The following is an 18,047-nucleotide window of genomic DNA, read 5'->3' as shown; positions in this document are numbered from 1 at the left end:
ACTTCTTCCTCATTTATATTTTATTACATGAAATTTAAACATATTTTCTGTAAGTACATTGATATTGACATCTGTCAGCTACCAAACATTCTATGCATCTAATACCACTGCAGATAGAAATCACCTGTTGGCATCTCCCAGCTATGTATTTAAAAGTTCAGGGCAATGAGGGACTTTAACATATTAGGTCTGAGTCAGTAAAAAAACTCATGTACTTAAATTAAGTCAAACACATGACCTGTTGACATAGCTCCTGAATTGAAATCTCCATTGGCAAATTATTCATTTGAATGTATAGGGCTGCACAACTCTTATATTATGTTCTTACTGACAAAAGTAGCTATTTTCCATGTCCATTGAGAGTATGCCAGTTAACAGGTCTAAACGAAAACACTGGATGCATTTTAAAACTGCCTTTCTTCCAAAAATGTCTTCTGCTGTTTGAAAACCAAAAATTAATAGCATTATTTTTAACCATAAAATACAAGAATATTTTTCCAATTGTCATTCAGCAGGAATGTTTTTAACATATTCAGATATCACTCTACACTCTAATGTTACCCATTCCAGAAAATCACTTTAGCAACACTGTTAATCTTTTTATAAATGAAATTTGCAAGCTGGAAAAACTTATAAAACCTACAATCTCATAGTCATCATGCTTCATAATGTCAAATATTTCTGGTCACGAAAATATTCTTCCAGCCTTACCCACCACCATATGAAAATACATATGGGAGGTAATTTATTTTGACATTTTCAGTACAACACAAGACTTTCATTTCATAATCTGTACTACATATATATTCAGTAGACATTATATAGAATAAATTACGTGCATCCAACAATACCATTTCATTGAAGAAAAAAACAAGAGTACAAATGATATTCTATGTGGATATATTCTATACCAAATTTATGTTGGGTAACAGTGAGTGATGACAGACTTTATAGCACTTCAGTGCTGACTTACGCATTTAACTTATTATTTTGAAGTGATTTTGGATTAATGGGGTTTTAGATGTTGAAGATTCATTTATATACAAACACAATTTACACTACAGTGGAGTTTCACCAAATGTAAGCATCCATATTTATACCTCCCAACATATACAGCTATTTTAAGGCATGACATGTTGAAGGATTTCTTTGGTTTCTGTTTCATCGAATTCCAAAACATTTGAGTTGATCAAAAGCAGAACATCACCAACTGAATTAAAAGATCGTTCTACCAATAGGACAGCCTACCTGGAAATTCTGATCGTGCCCAGCCATGTTTGACTTAGGATAGCTGATGGGATTACAGCCTAGTTGAGGCAGCTCACAATACATAGATGTGCTATTAATAGGCACAGTACATTAATCAGTGGTGATGAGTATGAAAAGATCTAAAATACTCTGATCTTAATATGTTATGGTTTTGCTTAGTTTTAGTTCACAGTAACGGGAAATTTAAGCACAAACCCATGTGCCCTGATCATACGGTATACCTTACTTGTATATTCAGTACTGCAGTTGTTTAGAGCTCTGTTTTAAAAAAGCTCTGTGTCTACATAAATACAGAATATGAATGCTCCCCAATCTCATCTTCTAAAATTGCACATTTTCACTTTGGATAGTAAATAAAACAAAATAGTAAGAAATTAACTTTCATTAATTACATCAAGACTTAAAAGAAACATAAAGGAAGTGAATAATGTCTGATCCAATTGAATAAAATTTCTTAACTGAAAACGTTCTAAATCAGATTTATGATAATTTCAAGGTTTAAATGGGACATCACTTTTTTAAGACCAAGCAGACAGAATGTTATCTTCATCTCAGAAACCATCTTTTTAAAGTTAATGTTTTGGTGAAATCTCATTTAAAACATAAATCAAGTATGCATACTGAGGACCAAGGACAACCAGCTGGTAGCCCACAAGTAAAGTCAGGCGGTTCATATTGATTCTCAGATCCGCAACTCATCCCAGCTCCTGGCAGCTCTCCAACCACATGCTGATTTTCTAGTCTAACAGCACCTGGGATTCCCAATCTCACTGCTCATCAAAATGCATAAAAACATGAAGGGAAGATGTCAAGCAAAGATTGGTGTAATAGAAAAGAGCTGCATGTTCAGGCTTAAAGATGGAGAGCTGGGTTCAATGTTAGAAGAGCTCCAGTGGACGTAAAAATAATGCTGAGAGCAGAGAAGGTAAACAAAAGGTTATTTATATGCTGTTGAATTCTACAACTATACTGCCTTCACAATCGTGTTGGCAGGGATGCAGAACTTAACACAGTAACATAGAGAAGCTAGTATTATCCACAGTCCCAAATGTCATAAGGTGGGACTTCAGGTGAGATAAACAAAGCAAAGAGGAAAAAATCCTTTTTCCTGTCTATTTTAACTGTTAAAGAAAAGCTCTTTTTAACGAATACAAATCTCAGTATGTTGATAAAGCACATCAAAGCTTCATTATTTTTTGAGTACATATAAATTTTAAACCTCAAGTAAATCTCAGATGATAGTTTTAAACAACCAGCTATGAGACTCAGCTTTTACCTCCTGTTAACCAAGTCTGAAAACCATAGTCTACCATAGAAAAGTATCACATACAAATGAGAAAACCACTTCACTCAGGGTCAGTTACTATCCTGAAATGCCACATCCAGAAAGCCCAGGAAAGGATGAGAGAGGCAGTTAGCCTTATGACACTCAGCAACCAGTCTACACAGTCAATCCTCCCCAGGAAAGCAAAGAGAAGAAAATATAAAGATTAGATTTTGAAGTAAAACTTGATGACCAGCATAAAGAAAAATGCAAGCTGACGTTCTAATATTTCTTAATTATCAAACCAAATGCATGCATTTGCCACTTGATTTTCACTAGCTCTGCTAAGGGGAGAAGGAAAGAATCTTCATAGGACCAGCTTTGTAATATAGATGATAGCACGAATACAACCAGTGCACACTGAAAGAAATGCAGCATATTTTATTCATTTGAGAACGTCTCTCCTGTAACAGATTTGTAAAAGGATGAAGAAGATGACCTTCCTTTACTGGGTACTCCACACACACCTCTAGAGAAGTATCAGTCACTAAGGAATGCATCTGAGATGAATGCACAACACAATGTCTCCATCAGAGCAGGAGATACGGAGCTACTGACAGAACAAATGCAAACTTGCATATTGAGGGAATGTCTCCAACAAATCAAAACTCACTGCCTTTCTATGGCACATACATTTCACTAGCACGCATAGTGTAAGGAAGAACACAGTGCTGGGGTGTTAGGACAGAGAAAAGACATCTTACTGAAGACATGCACCCACGTGTGGGTGTTTATCTAAATGCAGTTTTATAAAGGTCTACATCAGATATGAGGTTTTAGCAATCTGAAGACAAGCATCTTTTAAGTGATGACAGATGGATAAAGACATCCAAAAAAACTTTTAAATATACCTACATGACCAGTTCTGTATTATGATACCATGAACCAATACCAACATTACCAGGAATTTTCCATCTTCCCACGAAGAAAGAGCAACACTGCACCATCTGTACTTGTTCTTAATCCTTAGGTCAAAATGCCTTGATCCTGGATGTGCTGCAAAGGCAAATTCCTAGCTAGGAGTGTTAAAATGAGTTTCAGTGAAGCTCACCAGTCTTACATATCAAAGAATATGCTGTCAAAAGACTGGTTCTGCATGGAATTACCTTCCAAAATATAAAATAGCTGGTTTGTCAAGTCAAAAGTTTTGATAGGAAGAGAGACATTTATATTATCTCTACTTCTATTACTTCTCTGTAAGAGCCCTCTTCGTAAAAATGTTTATTGAAGTGAAACAATTTTACAGCTTCTGTGTCTGTCAACTTTTACTTATAGGCTACTTGAATAATGGAAATGAGCAGCTGGTGGTAGAGTATGAGACTGTTCTTTGTCTCTACATAAGTCGACTCCACCATCTTTATTTTGCTAACAGACAACAACCAGGGGCTTTCTGGTGGTCCCTGGTTTTGATAACACAGATATAACACATATTAGAATCTTTACATAAGAATCTTAAGAGTTACCTTGGAATTATGCTTAACTTTACCTTTATGTACCATCTGTGACTATAATCTTCCTGGGGTTAGAGTTTCATAAATACTGGCAGCGGAGCTGTCTTAAGGAGTTCTGGATTTTGCCTATAGCCCAGCCACCAGTTCCCATCTCCACATTACAGTTCACTGCTTCTCAGAAGTGCAGCTAAACTGTGGGACCAGCCTGAAAAACAGATCTCTGGAAAAAGGCTCCCAAAAATCAAAGGGAAGATGACTTCACACCACTGAAGTTAACATCTTGTGAAACTGCATGAAGGACAGAGTCTGCTTGCCTCATCTTCCCTGGGTCTGAAGAGAGACTACTGCAGTGAGGATCTGTAAAAGGAGGTGGCAGCTAGGAAAAGGTCAGGAGACTTGTGAAATACGGGATGTCTAGCCCACAACCAGTAAACAAGACCCATGTTCCCTGTGGGACCCTCAGATAAGTGGCTGAAAGCAAAAGCACTACTCCAGTTCTCTAATTATCCACAGACCCAAGCTCACGTTGTGGTTAGAAGTGAGGCTCCCTCTTCCCAGACGCCCTATCCCATGGTGAAAACACTTCTTCATTCAATGATCAGACTTGGCCCCATTACATGTGATAGCAGAAAGGTGGGAACTATGGCCTGGGGGAGCCTCCATAAACGTCTGTGACACCTGCTGACTGGAACTTTATCCAGATAAAAGTATTTGTATAACATTAATTGATAGGATAACAGTAATTTGGACATAAAATACAGCCAGGATAATACGTATACATGTTTGCATGTGTCTATGTGTGCATTTTTATGGTTAGAAAGACAGATTACTGTTAAAGGAGCATTCACAGACAAATATATGTAAAGTTTTGAGAGGCGAGAACTACTCATAGGAAGATTTGCTTTTATTGTTTAAAATTGCATTATATTCACCTCTACTGTTTTATTTCTCAACTTTCCTATTGCAACATTAAATTATCCTTCAGATGAGTACTTGGATTTGACCATTTTATACTCCATATCCACAAATATCAGAGCTGACACACAGCAGTGGTGTATTTTGATTGCAGAAAGCGAGCTCTTTCTTTTCTTTTTTTTCTTAAAAAGAAATGACTGGTAAAGATAAAACACAGTGAATTCTTCTGGGGTTAGACTTTCATCCAGCCATACCCAAATGCAATATAAGCATTAGAGAAAGCTGTCTGTTCATTGTTACTCTGAATGACTTACAGTGATCCCCGACTATCCTTTGGTGTCATCTGACAATGTTCTTATCTTTGCAAGGTTTTATTAAGAGCTACGTTATACCATTCTGTTATCAATCATAGCATGTACAATTCAGATGCTTTTAATAACTTAGAAACTCTTGTATGGTTTCTACTGAAATACCTGGAGAGATGGCATGCAGCATAAAACTGCATTTCTAATTTATCTGTTTGTTACTGATTAAGAGCCATGCTTCTTCATAAAATTCCACTGCCTGTTATTACCTTAAGACAGAACCAAAACTTAAAACATTTCAAGAATGAGGAAAAAAGATGCCTAGGAAATCATTTTACATTAGTGGTAAAAAGACATATAATGCATTTTTCTATGTATCTGAGTTACAGCTGACAGCCTTGTGAAGCTTTGTATGCTTCCACGCCTGAGAATTAGCACCCTAGGAAGAACAACTCTCAGACCAACTTTAAAGTAGGAAATACTGGAGCCACTAGCATGTCACTCACATAAAACTGAATCATCGATACTTAATTATGAAAGGATGCCAGATCTAACTGCGTTCTGTTTCAATACATACTCAAATTTTATCTGACATGTGACCACTTTATACATGTCTGCTCAGCAAAACATCTGCTTGCTTTCACCTCTCAGCACTCTTTGGCTTTCAGCTGTGCCCCTACATAGGACAACAGAGCCATGGTGCTTCTCCATATGCAAAATGCATTCTTTCTAAACAGCCAGTAGTGGTTATAAAACGCCTAGGTACTGTAACAACTATAGAAATATTTCACATAATTTCATTTAAGAAATTCAACCACTGATTTTTGTTATTGCTTTAGGAGTTCCATCATAAACACAGCCATGTGTAATTAAAATTCTGCCAAAATACCTGTGATTTACATCATGACTGTCAAAGGAAATTCATCTGTAGCCACTGCCATAGTGCTGGTGATAGACCAAACACCCTGCTGAATAAAATACATATAGGAGCTCTCTTGCCACGATCTGCTCGATTGACAAGCCCCCTATTGTTGCAGAGCTGAGGGATCAGTTACAAAGCCACAGACTCGGAGGTTACTCTGAAATGGTTTCCAAAGGTTTATCTAAGGCACCCAGAGAGACAGCAATAGCTGCAGAACTTATGAAAAGGGTCTACAGAATACATTCATAATTTCTTCCATGCATCTTTGTGCATCTTTGCCTCCTCCTCCCACCCACTCTGGGATTCAGCTGACCAGTAACGCTCAACAGCAGAAACACGCTCAGTCATGCCAAAGCTGAACATGCCAGGAGAAAAAGTGACTTGATTTCTCTAAACTAAAATATTTCCTGAGTTTAATTTCAGTAAGAAGTGGCATATGACAAGGAACATATTTTTTATTTGAACAGCGGGAGTTGGTTTAGCTTAATACACTTTCTGAAGTGTGCTATCACTATGACAAATATATATCTTCAGGAGGACAGCTTCTTAGAAGTGTTACTGATAAGAATCAGAGAGCGCAAAGGAAAATGTAGTCTTCACAGAACTGATCCTGAATCTGGAAACGGCAGGTTTTAAATACATAAGCAGATGACATTTAAATAAATTAAAGAAAAAAGAAAAAAAGAGAGAATTTATACATGGCAAGGGAGAAAACGAAAAGCAAGTTCAGCAGTATCTGCCAGAGATCTCCCCAACATTTTTATTAAGTTATTCTTTTAATGTCCATATACCATTTAAAGAAGCTTGCCGGCATGCAGGGGTTGGAATGTACAATGGCGATTCACTTGTTTTAATGAAAGTTGTTCAGCCATCCTAATATTTTCATCTTTAGACTGAAAATCATCAGTTTCCTTAATGCAAAAATGAAGTTGCTTCAGGCATGGTGCTGCAAACGTAGCACAATTCATTGTGTTAGGATATCTTTTCAGTTACAATATCCTTAGTAAAAGCAATAAAAGGTGAGCACGTACATCCCTTTGAATTTCAGTAGCTTACAGAAACTACCTAGTACAGGTGGAAGGTTTATAACTAAGCCAGCAGAATCTAGACAGCAGCAATAGGTTTATTCAGCTCTGTAGTTATACACTTCACATCTTTTGTATGAACAGAAATCTCTGGCCTATTTAAGTCCCACTTTAATGCGGTATAATCTTTTTCAAGACACTGTCATAACCTCTTGAAAGAAACTCCTCATGCTCTTTGATGATATATGAAAATGTATCTTCTTTACGACTGTATCTATACTTTTTTACAGTATGGAAGAAAAATGTGAAAGCTCATTTTATACATCTACATATAGACTTTTAACTATTTCTAATACCCAGGCCATTATCAGTAAGTTGTTACTTTTTTGGTAATTTTCACTGCACCAGTAATGCATAACTTTTAAGGTTTAGATTTATTAAGAAATAAGATTAATTGTATAGATATCTGTGTGTGCGTGTGTGTGTGTGTGTGTGTGTGTGTGTGTGTGTACTTCCCTCATTTATTGCCTTTCTGGTACAAAAGATCCATAGCAAAGAAGACTGTTCTTGGCAGGGACAACTAAGGAGTTATCCTGATCTTGCTGTTACAGAAAGTGTGAATAAGGTAAAAAACCTTAAATATATATGCATATTTCAAGAAAAACATAAACTAACTTGCATTTGCTTTCATTTTGTTAAGTGAGTCAGTGGACAAAGTGCTTTCTCCTCTGTCTTGCCTAGTGAAACATCTGTTTCTTGAAGTAATATATTTGGTGCTCTCAAACTAGCATCTAATGGAAAACAAACTTTGTCACAATACCATCCAGAGAGCATAACAAACTACCCCAAAGATTCACAACCCTTCTAAAACTGAAAACATGGAGAGTCAACAGGAACAGTGATATGAAAAATAATTAAAATCTCACATTCTTAAAAGTCAAAATCAGCATGAAAATGATAGCGGTGTTTTCAAAATTGCTGTGAAAACAATTGCTATCTCTGAAAAAGGAACAATACAATGCATGTATCATTGAAATCTCCCCCTTGGTCTCATCTTATAGTCTTTTTGCTTGGATGTTGTCATTCCAGCCATTGAGAGATTCTGAATAAGTCGGTAGATGTTACAGATCGGTTCTGAAACTAAAGCCACACACCCTAAAACACTTAGCTAACAATTCTTCAAAAACCAGGTCTACCCTAAGAGAAGGAAGGCAGGGAGAAGGAAGGCAGGGAGCCAGGCAAACCGTAACAGCTCCAAGTGCCTTGAGTGAGGGGAAGATACAAGAGAAAATCTTTTAAGCCTTTCCAGCCTGCCTCGACCAAGGAAAGAGGCTATACTGGCATTGCTCTGTGAGTTTCAAGCTAAATAAAACTGTGCTTCTGGAATAAGAGTCTGAATAGGCTTTGTTATGACATTAGCTCTTCCAGGGCTGGAAAGCCAACACAGCAACTACAGGGTTCAGTAAGCATAACACTAGGCAAAGCTAAAACTAGTAGGGGACATGTTTAAATAGACAGAACTGGAAGAAAGAGTCCACTGTAATCATTTATAGCTCCTGTTAGACTCATTTGAACTTGTTTCTGAGTCTGGCCTGAAACTGAGTCTTCTTCACTTTTCAAATGAAATGCAGGAAGGCAAAAACCTTTAACCACAGTGTTGAATGAGAAGAAAATCCGACTGACTGAAACATATTGTTGCTGCTCCAGTATGTAAAACTACCAGTTTATATCAATTCACAACAAAAGTCCTTAGAAAATAATTAAATTGTCTTGTACTCAAATTGCATATATGAAAAAAGTCTGTGTGAACCATGTTGCTGTTTGATGTGGACAGTACTCTAATCTGCCACTATTTTTTTTCCTCATCAGCACAATCCCTGCGTATTACTGAGCTTCACTCTTCAGGCAGGAAAACCTCTGCTTCACATATAGGACAGAAAAAAAAAGAGGTCACCATAGTATCCTTCTTTTTTCTCCACACTTGAAACTGCATGGTTAAATGAAAACTGGAACCTTCATGAGCTGCATTTGAAATTATCTTTATTTAAAATTTGTCTTATGATTATGAATATGAACCAGATACACCCAAAATTACAGGAAATCCAGTAAGTCATCAGTAAACTTTCATATTTACTCAAATGGTGTCATTAAGATCATTATACTGTAATTCTGTTAGCTCTGTCTGTGGATATACGGCTATCTTGAAGGTGCTGTTTAAATAGCACTCACTGTAGAAGACTATGCAGTCTTCTGTGCAGGTGGACTACATGTTTCTTTAGGTCAATACAGTCATTTTCCCTTTTCTATCAAAAAACAATATACTTGAGCAGATTGTATAACACTTCTGTACTGTTTCACATGTAGAGAGTAACAGGTTTCAACCTCAATTCCATTACTTTCTCCTCAATACTCCAGCTAATTGATACAGATCAACCACGTTACCTATTTTTATTCAACCTAAACATCCTAGTTTAGCACATTCTACTTAAATCCAATCTTCCTACACATTGCCTAAGGATTCACAAACACCTCTCTTCAGTGATACCATTTCTCATTCTTCCAAACCCTCCTATATTTATTTTTCCACCATGCAGCTCTGATCTCCACCATGCTAATTTTAAGAGTTCCAGACCACGCACAGAAAGCAGTTCTCACAATATGTTAATGACAGTGTCCCTATCCCATAATAAAAGCCACGGTTCCCATTGCCTGTACAACACAAAGTTCCTTGTGGGGGCAAGGCGTAAGCTTTTCTACATCTGCTTATTTAAGACAAAGTTACAGTTGCTGCTGTAAAAGGTTTCAGCTGTTGGTCAGAGTCTCTGACGAACTCTTTCAATTGTCAGATCTAACAGGTTATTAAAAATCTTCAGTAGCCTCTCTCAAAAAAAGAAAAAAAAAGTTCAAAAGCTGAACATGGTCAAGAGGATTCTGGTTCCAATAATACTATTTTGCTGCAGAAATCAGTACCACCCTTCAAAAGCTGATATTCCTAAGTGAACATTTCTGGTCAAGAACAGTACGATTAAGCTAACAAAAAGACAATCACTAGCAGCCCTGAAGAAGACAATCAGGGATGAGAGCTCCGCTCAAGCAGAGTGGAAGGAGCTATAATGAAAAGTACTTTAGCCACAGCTATCTAAAAAGTATTCTGGATTCATGCACTTTTAGGCATTTAACCATTTCAAACCAGATAAAAGTTCACACAGTTTCCTGGTGATTCCCACAATTTCTATGAAGTTCTGTGTCTGCCAAAGATTTATCACATTCTACAAATTCTGCAGAAGGTTTCACCTCATCTTTTAGCTATCTACAAATCAGAGATCAAATTTAAACTAGTCAGATTAGTTTCCTCTCTCTGTAGTCAGCAGAGACACCTCCACTGGTAACCTCTGCGGGGAAGATTTCCGTCTCCTAACATGATAAAATGCATCGTTTGCTGGAACAATCTGTATTTCACACAAGGTGAAAATTCAGTGCACCCACTCTGTGGAAAAGGACCTGGGGGTGTTGCTCAGCAGCAGCTGAACATGAGCCAGCAGTGTGCCCAGGTGGCCAAAAAGGCCAACAGCATCCTGGCTTGTATCAGAAACAGTGTGGCCAGCAGGACTAAGGAAGTGATCGTTCCACTGTACTCAGCACTGGTGAGGCCCCACCTTGAATCCTGTGTTCAGTTTTGGGTGCCTCACTACAAGAAAGACATTGAGGTGCTGGAGAGAGTTCAGAGAAGGGCAACAAAACTGGTGAGGGGTCTGGAGCACAAGTCTGATGAGGAGCAGCTGAGGGAACTGGGGCTGTTTAGCCTGGAGAAAAGGAGGCTGAGGGGAGACCTAATCGCTGTCTACAACTACCTGAAAGGAGGTTGAAGCATGGAAGGGGTTGGTCTCTTCTCCCAAGTAGTAAGAGATGGGATGAGAGGAAATGGCCTGAAGTTGTGCCAGGGGAGGTTTAGACTGGATATCAAGAAAAATTTCTTCATGGAAGGGGTTGCCAGGCATTGGAACAGGCTGCTCAGGGAAGTGGTTGAGTCACCATCCGTGGAGATATTTAAAAGATGTATAGATGTGGCTCTTAGGGACACAGTTTAGAGGCGAACTTTGCAGTGCTAGGTTAACGGTTGGACCTGATCTTGAAGTTCTTTTCCAACCTAAATCATTCTAATCATTCCAACCTAAATCATCTTCATTGATACTAACTGCTCAAAAGACTTAATGAAGAGCAGCTTATAAAAAAAATTATTTACATTCAGATGAAGGATTCTCATGGCTCCAAAAAAGCCCTGACATTTCCATGAAGTCTCCTACAATCCCACATCCTGTTACACTCTCATAACGGTAGCATCACTCTATTTTTTTTTTTTTTTTTTATTATTACTCATTTAAAAGCCAAGGTGATTTAGCTGAGTAGCCAGTGGGGATGCTGTTGTATTTAGTCACCTTCCTTTTACTACGGCCTGACTGAACTACTACTGATAGTAGTGTTACTATCGGAACACCTTCCTTGTTAGAGAGGTTTGGATTCTACTCGTGTCACAATCAAGAGGCGAGGGAAACCGCTACATAATTAAAAGAAAATGTTTCACTCTGAAGAGGATTGTTTCCACCAGGGCCCTTTCATCTTTATTCTATAGAAATACATAACTTCTCCTGTCTTCTGCAGACAGTTTCAGATTCATCGCATCAAGTCAGCAGAGAGTCATCACGCTCCCATTATCAAACTTCTATAACCAGTTACAATGTCCAGTATGAGCTCTATTATACTAATTACTGGAATGAATTGGCTTACTACTTAAAATAGTTTAAAGCAATAGAGTAAGTCATAAGTGAAGATCATTTTTTCCCTTTCCTCTTAACACAATACTATGCACTGATTTCCTAAGCACTTCGTTTCAGTGTAGTAACTCACATTTTCTTTTCATATTTCAAAGCACTGGTCTGAGAAAAAGCACTGTTTTTTCCTGTGGCTGGAGCTGGAATTTTTCCCTCTGGAGCCCTGACCAGTTGCTGGTTTGAAATGCTCACAGCTTTGAAATTTAGAAAGAAAAATAAGACAACCACAAAACAGAGGCTTCAAAGGTCAGGGTAAAAGTGACATAGTTCATTCTGTGTACGAATGCTCTGCATCAACAAATAGTCCTCTGTGTGCAGAGGCATTATGCTTGTTTCAAGTACTTGGTGGAAAAAAACAGTAGGTTTCAATTCTGTCGCCTAAGCATGGGTGATAGCCCCAACTGAGTTGACTGAAGTTATTAAAAAAATCCACGTGGAACTGCCAATTATGGACCAGCCATGGACCATTAAGTTCTCAACAGGAGATCAGCAGGAGCAGCAGCTAGGGGTCTTCAGGCATTTTAAACATCACAGTTAATTATGTTTAGGCACATGCCTCCTTTCCCACTCTTCCTCATTCCAGAAGTCTTATGTCCCACTCTCAGGGCATCTCCCTTCCTACACGTCTTTCTTCTCAATTAAAAAAAAACGTACAACTCATTTAGGCTTAACAGAGTCAAATGTTCTTCTCCCTCTCTCCTACAGGGTTATGATGGATTCTCAGTGGAAGACACTGGACATCTTGCAGAAAGACTGTGTACAGTTCAGACAGATGCTGCAGCTAAGATGTCGTAAGAATGCTACAGAACTCTACAAGCCTTGCCATGCTGGAGGTCAGACCAGCATTTTTTAAACATTCCAGCTGGTAACCTCTTAATCAAGAAGCAACCAAACTGATCATTCTCAACGATGGTAAAAACAAGACTAAACAAGTATTAACTACTACTTTCATTTTATAGATGGAGAAGGAAAAATCAGCTGTCTTGCTTGGTGTAATACGGTAATTCCAAGTCAGAGTTGGACTGGTGGCAGGAAGAGGTCACCTCACTAGGGTAAAAGACAAAGTACAAGAGCAGGAATTGAGAAACCTTTAGCGGAGATAAAGCAGAAAATGCAGGCAACAACATTCATCCTAGAAGGAGCAGCAGAGAGAGAAGGAAGGACAAACAAAGGGGAAGCGAGGAAGCAGTAGCAGCCGAAAGAGTGCTGATGAAGGTGGTGGAAGATCAAACAGGGCAAAATGCAACATTGCAATGAACAGGTTAGGAACAAGTCAAAGAGTAAAGCCAGCAGTAAAACAATTAAATCAAAAAGAACAGTCAGTCACTAGGGCTCACAGCAAGTCACTTAGCCATCCTACAACAGCATCCCAACACTTCTATTCTGGGCCTGCAAGGCTTCACGCAGCAACAGGCAGCAGCGGTCCTTCTCACCAAAATATTCACTGTCATCAATCAGTGAACACAGCAGAGGTACATAAGTTTCCTTTAAAAATCAGAACAGTTTCCTGTTGAACTTCTTTACATGGCTGAGCTATTTTTTCCTTCATAAGAGTTTAAATTCTTCTGTGACACACATTAAAAGCTGAATCCTGTTCTCCAAAAATACTCAAAGAGCAAACATTAGTGGTCCAATCTTGTCTTCCTTTATGTAACACATTCACTAAATCCCTTGGAAAATCATTTTCTGAGACTTTGCCTTCACAATTTGAAAGTGTTTTATGCTTCTTAATGAAAACAAGACCATATCATTTTCGAATGAACCAGGTAATTGGTACCTTGAACATACCCGTAAGAAACAAAACAAACAAAAAAACCCCATAAAATAGAACAGATATAACTCCAAAGTTTGCTGTATAGCAAATCTACAGAAAAAGATATTTCCTGAAGTCTGGGAAAAAAATACATATTTTAACAAAATAGTTCTCAAATTGCAATATTTACAAATTAAATGTTGATTCATATCTATTGACCTCAAGGCAAAACAGCAAGAGGACTTACTTTCACTTAGCTTTTCTACAACATACATATCCATGTCCCAAAGTTGTTCATATTTCCACCTCCCAGAACACTTTCAATGAAGAATTAAAAGCTTTCTGAGAAGTCCAAGTTTTTCCCAACCCTATTCACGGTTCTTCATCAGTAAATGTCTCCTGACTGGGTGTTTAATGGTACAGATGACACTTAAACTAAGTTCAAGAGTTAATAAAGCATATTTTCTCTTACCTAGGCAGCTCCAGTGGGAGACTCTGCCCATATAAGATTCAAAACATCCCCAGGAAGATCTCCTCTCCACTGATGATAAAGGAACCTAGGGCAATCAGCTTGCTAATTTAGACATGCCAGTGGAGTGCCTCAAGTTGAACGAATCCAAGCAAAGTGTCTTCGAGATAGGCACTGTGTGTCTAACCCTTGAGACACCTGAGTTCCTTTACACAACCTGTAGTGATTATGCTAATTACATGGGTGTCTAAATACAGCACTCAGAATAAAATACATTGAAGTTGAAAAATGAGCTTTTCAGAGGAGTATTAAATGCATCCCATAACACTGTGATACTGCAATGTTCTTAAGGGGAGGAAAACCAATGCTCAGAAACCCAAAAATATTCATGCAAGTGGCTCATTTATATACCACACACAAAGTTTTGTCGGTGTTTCATAACTGGAGCCTTATAAAGATTCCAGTACATGAACTATTCTGGAAAAGAGATTCTGTGGCCCTTTAGTAGAAACACTTTGGGAACTGGAAGACTATGAACATTTGGATAACCTTGCCAGCTCAGACAAAAAGACTGCCTAGCTCAGAATTCTCCTCTCCAACAACTGCCACAAGTAGATGTTCAGGAAAGAGTAAGACCACAGAAGTATATATAGCATCTCTTGAGTGTTCTCTAGCTTCTATTTTCAAATCACAGGATTTCCTTCCATGGAACAACTCTCCAAGTAGTTGCTCGTGTCTCTCTTTGGACCTGTATGATCTTTTTGATTCTACAATCTCTTCTGAGAAGAAGTTTCACAAATCTACCACCTGTTGCACTAGCAGTGAACTTTTTGTCATCTCCTGCTAACCTGGCCCTTGAGTTTTGGTTGGAAAACACAGTCAGCCCCTACACCCCAAATCAGTCACAACTTAAGAGTCACAACTGTCCACATGTAAAGGGTGCTTGCTTACCTAACCATTCCCCACAGAGAAACTATTCCAGTCTCAAGGATCCTCTTAAGAAAAAGCTCTACATGTATAATGACATTTTTTTGTATTGCAAACTGGATTAAAAACTAATATGTGATACAAATACAGAAATATAATTTAAATTCACCAGCCATAGAAACACAATTAAAAACCCTACTGCTTATCTTCTTAGAATTAAATAAAACCAAAAGTTTTATCCACTCCTCATTTTAACTAGTGTTTTAATGATATTATAATCTTGGAAAAATCTGGGGTTTTTTCAAGGTCTGATTTACTTTTCAGAACTGAAATTGATACAAAAATTATTAGTTTAAAACCATACACAAGGACCTTCCAGTTCAGAGCATGATGTGGGGAAAAAAATCTCTAAGCTGAGTAGAACTTTTAACTGTGGTTAGTCAAACAAGAAATATCTCAAATTCAAATTCATTACCAAAACTCACATTAACTGGCAAACAAATTCAGTGTTCCAGTGCATTTACAAGTCAGTACAAGTCATATAAGACCTAAAAAATCTCAGTCATTGGGTAACAAAAAGGTTCCCCCAGATTATCCACAGTTCCCAATAATAACAGAGGCTGTCAAGAAGTCAGAGGAGCCCAAAACTGGCAAAAGCAACCACAGACATCTGACTGCATGTAAGTTCAGTAAAAGCCTGGTCAAAACCAGACAAGCAGTCAAGAGCATCAGGAGAAAGTGGTTCCTATAGCGAACCTTAGCTGATTTATTAAAACTCATATGAGGGGCACTAATTTCAAATACCAAAGATCTTTGGAAATGGACCTCAATTACACAAGAACTGAACAAATGAACATAGGTCCCTCTGATACAGCAACACATCTGAAGAGCCTAAATGTCCTCAGATACTCTTGCCACATAAAGAGTTGCAACGGATGAGCACATAGACGATGGAAGTGTTTCACCAAGGGTTGCAGGTCCCTTGTGCCCACACACACCTCCCAGCACAGAGCAGTGACGTTGACGACATATTCCTCAGAAGCTGATGCAGCACCTGCATAGTAAACTGGTCAGTATTGCAACAACAGAATTATTTTGTAAACATAAACTGTGTTTTCAACCAAAATAATTACATTTCTTTAAGTTCACTCTTGTTACAGTCAGACAATACATTAAACAAAATATTTCATTTTAAAAAACATCTACATTTGAAATAGAACATTTTCTATAACACTGATGCTGTCACTAAAAAGCTTTTTAAACTACGTTCTTCAATTTTCACTCCCACTTCAAGACATTTCACATTTCATTTACAAATCAAACGAAAAACTCTTAAAATGTGCTACAAAAAAAAAAAAAAAATCTGATTTTTCTTAAAACCTTAATGAAGAACACCATCCTTTGCAACAGTGACAGCAGTGTATCAGGCTTCAGAGAGACAGGTGCATTTTCTGTATCAATGGATCATACTGATGCACGTGCCTTCTGCTGTAGCTAATGCTGTTTTGTCTCCTCCTTCCGAAAATTCTTTAATACTACCACAAAATCATTAACACTGTTATAGAGAAATTAGTGTTTTCATTTTCAGTGCCTCTATTCACCTATCAGACCATTGTCCCTAACCTTCCATTTTCCAGTAAAAAAACAATCAGCACTCCTTCAGGTTAAAGACACTAGCACATGCCTAAAGGTAGTGATCTTAGTGTTCAGCTGAACTGGGAACAAACATACCTCTGCTCATATGAAAAACAAATTATCAAAAATATTGACATCACTGAGAGAGTTTTGAAATTTACTATACTGACATTAAATAAATTTAATTTTACTAGGGTATACAAAACTTTGCAAATTATTTTCTATAGTATCACTGCAGAATAACTAAAGTTTTCAAGCAGTATTTCACATTAACTCAACAATTTTACTACGAATACTTGAAGAAAAAAATACAATTTTACTTGTGACTATTCCTCCTGTTTTGTTCCAAAGAAATCTGAACTAGAACATACTCATATCAGATTAGATTTTTTTAAAGGACATGCCACAGCATAATAGTAACGCACATGGCATATTGAGTTGAAAGACTGTATGTTGCAATTGTGAAAGATACTCTGCAGCAGATACAGGCACTACTGCCTGCTGCTATCTGGCATCCTTAGTAAACTACCTGAAGTAATGATCGGAGTCCCACTGTTTGTCCTTTCTGTTCAACGGAAAGTTTCTGACTATTTTTTCCTTCTACATTTTTGGCACCAGTAAGTCTATAACTTCCTTTACGCAATCATCATTACATACCTGAAGCCAGGTATGAAAGGATGCACACAAAGGCTGATGCATGTGATGTGTTTAACCCATCTGCATATTTCTCCAGAAGAACGCTCCCTGTAACTCATCATTTAAAGATGACAAGAAACAAATGCCACAACATTCTTATAAAAAATTCATGCAACACCCTCATCTAGCAACTTCAATTACTTCATCTATCTCCTACACCATTAGCTGTAAGACTAATAAAGCTACTCAGCAGGCAAAGGATTTAATGAAATAGACCCTGAGTTCCTGGGAGGATCACCTGTGGTTCCAACTCTTAACACTTCTGAGCAAATACAAGCTCTGTTCCCGCTGCTGAGCAAGAGGCTTTTCAGGACCTTGATCAAACATGCTCCGAAGGAGGGAGGGTTTAATAATATTGTGTAAAGTATTCGAGTGTGTAGGAGAACAACTGATTGTGGTGAAAGGAAGAAAGAGAAGAAACTATTTTAAAAATAATAGAAATTGATAGCTTTTACATTTAGGTCACTTGAGCGGCAAAACAAGTTCACAGCAATTCTTTCAATAGGCAACAATACAATTAAGCATAT

General features: G+C 37.8%; 1 protein-coding gene across 2 annotated transcripts in view; it reads right to left on the bottom strand.

Moving 5' to 3' along the window:
- The window catches only part of TRHDE (thyrotropin releasing hormone degrading enzyme), a 218,370-nt gene that overhangs the window by 158,788 nt on the left and 41,535 nt on the right, over positions 1-18,047 (bottom strand). The gene's annotated exons all lie outside the window — the stretch shown is intronic.

This window comes from Patagioenas fasciata, chromosome 1 (genome assembly GCF_037038585.1).
Source record: "Patagioenas fasciata isolate bPatFas1 chromosome 1, bPatFas1.hap1, whole genome shotgun sequence".
NCBI classification, from domain to species: domain Eukaryota; kingdom Metazoa; phylum Chordata; class Aves; order Columbiformes; family Columbidae; genus Patagioenas; species Patagioenas fasciata.
Note: the sequence above shows the minus strand (reverse complement) of the source record. Positions and strands in the feature narration are given on the sequence as shown.